The sequence below is a fragment of the Lissotriton vulgaris genome, chromosome 4_1 (assembly GCF_964263255.1).
Source record: "Lissotriton vulgaris chromosome 4_1, aLisVul1.2, whole genome shotgun sequence".
In the NCBI taxonomy this organism is placed as follows: Eukaryota; Metazoa; Chordata; class Amphibia; order Caudata; family Salamandridae; genus Lissotriton; species Lissotriton vulgaris.
The window spans coordinates 1,798,420,715-1,798,428,937 of record NC_141691.1 but is presented as its reverse complement, the minus strand read 5'-3'; positions in this window follow the sequence as shown (position 1 = coordinate 1,798,428,937).

Here is an 8,223-nt window from a genome sequence, read left to right as displayed (position 1 = left end):
AGCAGATGCGAGAAGCCCACAGACGCTGCCCCTCCTCCTTGACGCGCTGAGAAAGACGCTGTCTTTTCTCCTGCCGAGAAAATCCAGCTCCGGCGTTTCCAGCCTACCCTTGCGGGTGACTGGAATATCGAGTCCTGAGAGGAGAAACCAGACCTTCTACATTCTATTCCAGAGGTACCGTGCTGACTAAACTCTTAGAGAGAATTCTTGAAGCAAGCTCTTGGCAAAAACCAACTTAAACTTAACCTGCGACTTACTTACTCCCTCCCACGTATTAGGCTTAGGTCAGGTACACTGGGGTAGGCATAGTTAGAAGCACCAGTTGAGGTTGTTAGCCAATGTATATATGAATGTATATATTTTATTCATTTTAACCATCTTATGGCTAAGAAACCATATTAATGCTTTTACAGTATTATTTCGTAATACTACTTTTACTGTACGCACTTTTTATAATAACAAGTCTTGCAATTGTGGCAATTCATTTCTCTTGCATGAGAAGAAAGACTGTTCAATAAATAATACCTTTTTATTGAAAAACAAAATTGCGTCTCTCCATTCTCTGCATACTGGTGAAAGTAATTCTACACAACTGACTGAGTGAAATAGCTGTCTATTGTTTCACACGACTCTAGAGATTGACTCTTATTCTGAGGAGCAAAGTTGTCATGTTAATGCGGTTGTTGGAAAACTGAATCCCTTCTTGTCTGAGCCAAAGAAGCTGATCACTTCTTATTCAGTCAAGGAAGTTTCCAGTGACCTCTGAGCTAGCTGGTACAAACCCAATTAAGTCTAACATAGTCAGTAGAGACCTAGAAGACCGCACTCCTACGTCTACACTGCTGTTTATGTTAATCCAATGCGCAGGGCCTATAGGGAAAATAGGAACTACACTACATGGCGCCCAACGTTTGGTAAGGCGATAAAACTAACACAAGACGTTAGTGTAACTCAGTCGTGCTTTTTCACACAGACCCTCTCTCCCGTAAATACTCCAATAGACGTCTGGAGTGGGTGAAAGGTTATAATCCACCGGAACGTAGTGGGAAGAGATTCCTATGTAGAGTTTCTGGTTTAGTCAACGTTGAAGGATACAGTGTTCCAAAATATTGTGCACCTAATCTTTGTCTCATTAGAGACCTGCTCTGCAAAACTTTCATTTATACAATGCCAGTAAAAAACAACGGGACCGCTGAAGCCGCAGTAGATGCGAATCAGCGGGACTCCAATGATACAGGAATTAATGAACCAGGTGCAATTATCATCCCGGCAAACTTAAGAAAATCTATAACGTTAAAACTTATAGAAAACGGACTGACAGCTCAAGGCGGTACAGTCATTTTCGTGATAGAGGCACACGAATATCGGCAGACAGAGGTATTCTATTCATGGATAAACTTTCCAGCGGCAAACGCTACAACACACGAATTCCACTATTACAAAATAGAGAATCCACCGGATGAATACGCTCCTTTCGAGGAGATTTAAATTCCATTAAAATACCAAGAGCACCTGCTCTGGTTTAAAGGCACCCTAAAACATAATGATCACATTACCAGGCTCGGTCCACTAGGTAGACCAGGAGCAACGTGGCCGGTTCTAGCCAGCTACACACCACATCCGGACATTGATAAAATGTCAAAAGAAGAACTTTTAGCACAGCTAAAATTACTAATTAAAATACATAGACAGATAGTCCAATATGTAATGCGGACCGCAACAGTCCAAACAGCTGTTAGTATTCCACAGCTGAGCCCTCATCAGGGAAACACAAATAAAATTACACCACAGAACATACAATCATGTCTTGGTAAAACACCCAAAAAACGGGAACAAATCCCTTTCTGGTTAGCACAGAAAATTACTCAAATAGAGGCAGTATTCCCGAATACTACCCCTATCGAGAAACACAGAATTCTGACTATCTGCCTTCCAATGGGGGTCGCACCACATGTGGAGGACTGTGACACTAGGGGTACAGTCTTTGCTTCCATTTACACAAAAACACATGGTGTTCCGTCCATAGCGGTAATACCAGATGTGCTAAAACAGATTCAGAATGAATACGGTCCAGAACCTGCTTTAACTCTTGGTATGAAATTACTGAGAGACTTCAAGCAGGTCTCCGCTAAATTACTAGCCAACATAAAAGGAGAAGCAGCATCTGTGGCGATCCGCCAGAAATTGAAAGAAACAGATATAACAGATCAACCAATTGAGCTCGCCAGAATCATAGAAAAAGCTATGAGGAATTAGGTAGAGATAGTTTGGGAGGGAAACCAGTAAAACCACAACTACTCGAAAATCCTGAAAAATGATTTATTAAAAATAATCTAAACACTCCTAAAAAGAGCTGGGATGGAAATAAACAATCCACTCCCAAAGAAAAAGTTTTCCAGCCCAGAGGAATGTCTCCTCGGCGGAGGGAAAGAACTCCGACTCGAGAACACCAGTCTCCCCAGAGGGAGCACTCTGAAAAAAGATACAACCTTAGAAATAGGGATAACTTGAAAAAACCTGATAGATATCAAAGTATTGATACACGTCCCTCTCGATCTTTTTCGCAGAAATCGGAAAGAAGAGGACGGTCAGACCCAGAAGAGCACACCAAGTCCAAAGACAAGGAACATGCTCAAAGTAAAAAGTTACAATTTCCAAGAAAGAAGGTAGCCAGTATTAGAATAATCGAACATGCCGAGAATACTGAGGACACAGCTGAAAAATGGAGAGTGGGCACAGACAATGCTAGACAGTGCAGCAGAAATCAGCATAGATCGCAAGATCCTGATGAATCATCTGGAGACAGTGGACACGAATTAATACATTCAAGTAGAAACTGCAGACACCAGAGTTAGCAAACCTCATAAGATATTCAAAATAACACTGCGTATAGAGGGAAATAAGACTAGGAAAATAAGGGGTCTATTTTGGGATAACCTCTCAAAAGGCTATGACATCCTGTTAGCTGAAAAAGATTGGCCCCCAGAGTTTGTCATGGAGTGCCCTCATGGCGAAGAAATGATTATGCCTGCCTTCTCCAATCACATTCTGATTCACACTAAATATGTATATGCAAGGAAATGGGCAGTAGCCCAAGCACCTGCATTATATAAGAATCATGTAGGATGGGATGAGGACTCTCCTCCTCACAAAATCCAGTTAAAAATTCAACCTACTGCACAAAGGCAGTATCAAATTAAGCAAGAAGCTAAAAACAGGTAAGGGAGATTTTAGATCAACTTGAATACCAGGGGGTGATTGAAACATGCATCTCTCAAATGAACAATCCTTTGTTTCCTGTCTCCAAACCAGACGATTCATATCGTCTAGTCTTGGACTACAGACATCTTAACTCGTGTTGCAAAACATTTGCGGTACAGAACTCGCACAGTGCGGCACTGATGAATAACATATTTCGGAAAAAATACAAAACAACATTAGACATATCTAATGGGTTCTTTTGTTAAAATATTGCACCAGAAAGCAGGTACTTAACCGCTTTCTCAATAATGGGGTCACAGAAAAATTTCTGTAGGCTCCCACAGGGGTTCAAGAATAGCCCAGGATTATTTTCAGCCAGAGTAACAGAGTTACTACAAATATATGATGATGAGGCATTATCTTATGTCGATGACATCTATCTTACAGACGACGACTTGGATACTCACTTGAAAAGGGTGAACACCATAATACTTGGGTTCGCGGCAGAGGGTTACAAATTCAACTTTAAAAAGTCTCGATTTGCCCATTTAACAGTACTATTTTTAGGTTACAAATTATCAAGTGAAGGAAAAAGCCTGGTGGACAACTTATTAGAGAAGTGCGCTGTACTCCAAGCACCAAAAACGCTGAAGAACTTACAATCAATTCTAGGCTTCCTGAATTTCGGAAGAACATACATATTGAATTATGCAGAGAGGATTAAACCTCTCTACGAATTAATAAAACTTGATTTTAAACAAATCAACTGGACTCAAAAACACAAAGAAATTTTGAGATCACTGCAAACAGACATGTTAGCTAAAACAAAATTAGAAACACATGACAATACACGAAACCTTGTAATCCGGGTCATCCCAGGAAGATGCGGATTTACGTACCTAACCTCTAATGAGGGAGAAACTGTACCAATAGCTTACAAATCACATTTGTACACACAAGTAATGTAATGTAATGTGTCTTGTAAAGCGCACTGCTGCCCTGAGGCATCGTGGCTGTAGACCGCTGGGGAACCCGTCCTGGCTATCCCTGTGAGATGGTCCCTACTGGGTATCTCCAAGGTGAAACCAAGCATCCCCGGCGAATGTGGGGGGCCGTTGTAGAGATTAGGCAAGCTAATGCCCAGAGTTGCCGAGTGTGATCCCTGGTTAGAGTAGGCACCGAGGCGAGAATTATCAAGTCCGCTGACCCTGGTCCACGACCCTGCCGCGTCGGGAATTGAACCCTGGTCCCGGGCCGTTCTCTGCTTCCGGGTCTGCCGCCTCTAACCAGTGAGCCACTCCACAAGCAGAAAAAACATTCAGTCTTACAGAAAATATTGTAAAGGCAGTTCAGACGGCTGTAGCAAGAGAGAGATCACAAGCACAAGGCAAAAGAATCACTGTTCTCACAGCAGAATCAGCCTTCGAGGCACTATTCAGCCCAGTAAACCTGCCTACAGTATCACTAGATCCGAAATGGATACAGTGGGAAAATTCTCTTGCTGCAGAAGACGTGAAATACTATTTCGCCCCGGACATAAAAAAACTGAATGATTTAAAATATGAAAAACAATATCCTCTGCCATTTGAAATTCTGCCTCTCCAACAGTACTCTTGTATAATATATACGGACAGATTCGTACAACATTACAATGTAGAAGATAAATCCTACAATGCAGCCTGCGCGATTGTTAAAGGTCGCTGGCTCTGCGGTAAATTCAGACCGAGAATAACAAAAACAGAATCACTGAGAAAAAGTTCAACTCAGCGAGCTGAAATAAGATCTTTAAAGATGGCGCTTGAAAATGCCGAACGTGAATTCCCGACACTAATCATGTGCGATTCGCATTTTTGCGTCAATTCTTACAATAATGATTTGAAGAACTGGGTTCAAAATGATTACAAAGACGACACAGGTGCCACAATCAAGCATAAAATGCTTTGGAACCAGATAGTTCTTTTACAAAAATAACTACAAAAGACTCACGTGATACACACTCTGAGTCATCAACATGATGGCGTTCACGTTGCAGGGAATTCATTGGCTAATACAGCCACCGCGGAAGCAACTAAACTGGCTTCCGTAGCCACAAAAAAGCGTTCAGAAAAATACATAGACGGGGAAACCATGCTGGTGGTAAAAACGTCGTCAAAAGGCAGCTGTGCAGCACTACCCGTGAACTATCCACTCAATTATGCATACGTAATTGATGCAAATTCCGTTCCTTTTGCTGAAATCCCTGGAGTGGGGGATTGGGATTGGGTAATTCCAAACATGAACCGGAGAAAGTTACTAATAGCAGACGCACACATGGGTGAAGGTCCAAGGCACAAACAGATGAAGGAATCTCTGACTGAATTACAATCAGAGTACTGGTGGCCAGGGATGAGCCTACACCACTACAAATATGTAAAAAACTGCCCGGACTGCGACAGAGATCGCAGCAATGAGTCTAGCGGAGTAATGCCATGGCCATCTATGAAGGCAGAATAAGGCCGTCTACACTTGAAATGCTGCGTCCTATTAGTCAATTAAGAATACAGTCAATTAAGAATACATGTGGCCCCAGCGCTCGGCTGACGCCAAAACGGTTATAAAAGATTTGCGAGTCCTTATCTGCACATACGCAATTGCCATGCTTCATTCTGACCAGGGTCCTGCTTTTAGCTCTCGAGCTTATAAGGAGGCCATGACCAGCATGGGTATTGGATTGCGATTCTCTTGTCCATTTCATCCTGAGGGAAATAGCGTTGTGGAATGAAAAAACCGAGACATAAAGCAATCTATAACTGCAAAGGTATTAGGTTCGGGTGATGGGTGGGTCAAACATTTAACAAGTGTCCAACGTAATCTTAATAACTTGCCAAGAAATTCTCTAAAAGGTTTCAGCCCGTACGAACTATTGTTCGGAACTAAAATGTATATTCAGGACCTTGATAGTCAGGCTTCAGTGGTAAAAGATGAAAATAAAAACTTTGACATCAAAGATCGTTTGGCTGTTTTACAGGTCTTAAATGAAACAAGAAAATCCCTGAGCAACATAAAGTTAAAACAGCAGCCAACAACCACTGAAGACACACCACCTGTCCCAGCAAGACCTGTCTGGATTCCAAAAATTGGGGATCTGGTCAGAGAAAAGATCGCGGTGAAGAAGGAATTTGGGCCTTCTTACAGAAAAGCAGTACCTGTCTTAAGTATCAACGGAACAAGATCAGTAGTACTACCGCCCCTTGCTGGTAAAAAGTCGACCTGGTAGAACCACAAGCATGTGGCCTATAATAAATAGTAGGCCAAGTGGACTCCCAAGAAATAACAGAATACCCAAATTCGCAACAATCCAAGAGGTTCAAACTGAAAGACTAATCACATTTGATAAACCTGCAGTGCACAAAGAAGGACTATGCAACAAAGCCATGGAGCTCGTGCCTCTTGGAACTCAAATTGAATCAGTTCATCGTGAAACACCTGTCTACAATGATGTGGCATCAGAATGTGCTAATGAAAATCAAATGGGAAATGCTATTCCTACAATCGACACAACTTCCTCTGGTTACTTCATCAATTTCGATAACTTTTCTGAAGATCAAAGCGACCCTGAAGTGATGCCAGAAACAAAGACTTTTAAAGAAAAGGCAATAGAACTCGTTCATCAACTCAAATAAGCATATCTGGATGCCACACTATTTGAATTTTGGATTGTACTTAGCATACTTATACTCCTCCTTTGTCTAATCCTAATTCTGATTTTAGGTAGATTCATTACAGTTCAGTGGACACAGCAAGTCAGAACATCAACCTAGTTCTAAAACCACACAAGTCATCGCACATCGAGAAAAGAGAACTATCATCAGTGAATGTCACAGCCATTCCAATACCCAGCGGGGTAGTTTGGGACAAGACTGACTATGAAATATATGGCCCGGTCGAAATCTTGAAATATCCTCACCAATTTAAGGTTTCATTAAGTGACTTTGTAAAACCAAGTACATTTTCTGATGATTGGGATTTTGAAAGTATAAATAATATGTATATGTATATGTATAGGCATTTATATAGCGCACTACTTACCCGTAGGGTCCCAAGGCGCTTCGACCGCTGCGAAACCCTTCCTGGTTTCCCTGAGAGATGGTCCCTTAATGGGTATCTCCAGGGTGAGACCAGGCATCCCTGGCAGTCTGGTGGGGCCATTAGTGAAGATGAGGCAAGCTAATGCCCAGAGTTGCCGAGTGTGATCGCTGATCAGAGTGGGCACCGAGGCGAGAGAATTATCGAGTCCACTGACCCTGGTCCAGAAACCTGCCGCGCCGGGAATCGAACCCTGGTCCCGGGCCGTCCTCTGCTCTCGGGTCTGCCGCCTCTAACCAGTGAGCCACACTACTTCACTGCTTCACAATATGATGTCGGATTTAGTGTTGTCAGCAAAATTTAGAGAACATGATTATTTACAAGGTTCATCTAACTATGAACAGACGTACTGTTTCACCCATTACGCAGACCACTATTTGCATAAATCTGCTTAACCTAGAAATGTTTATAAATATAACCAATGGGAACATTGTGCAACACCGCCAAAAAGCAGTTCAAAAACATTTTATGAGAAATTCCAATACTTCTCAGGGTTTAATACAAGTAATGCTGAAACATTTTATTATAAACTATTGGATAAGACAGGGACGAAATCCATGCTGACAAATACTAAATTGATATACTCAGAAGCATTTTATGAAAAAATTATTACGTTTGGCTTTGACTTCTGGAAAAACAACATTGAAACAAAAACGATCTGGGGTACAAAAGATTGGAAGGTACAAGGCCTAGAAGCATTATTTCGAGTTTGCATGATCCCAGAACAAATAATGTTTTTAAATGACACAATTCACCAAACAACCTGTCTTGGCCTAGCTAAGATAAAGGACTTAAACAAACCGTCTATTCCACAGCCAATACATGATGAGGCTAGCACAGATATTGAAATAGACGTATCCAAAATTTTACATCAAAACAGAACACATCCTGATTGGA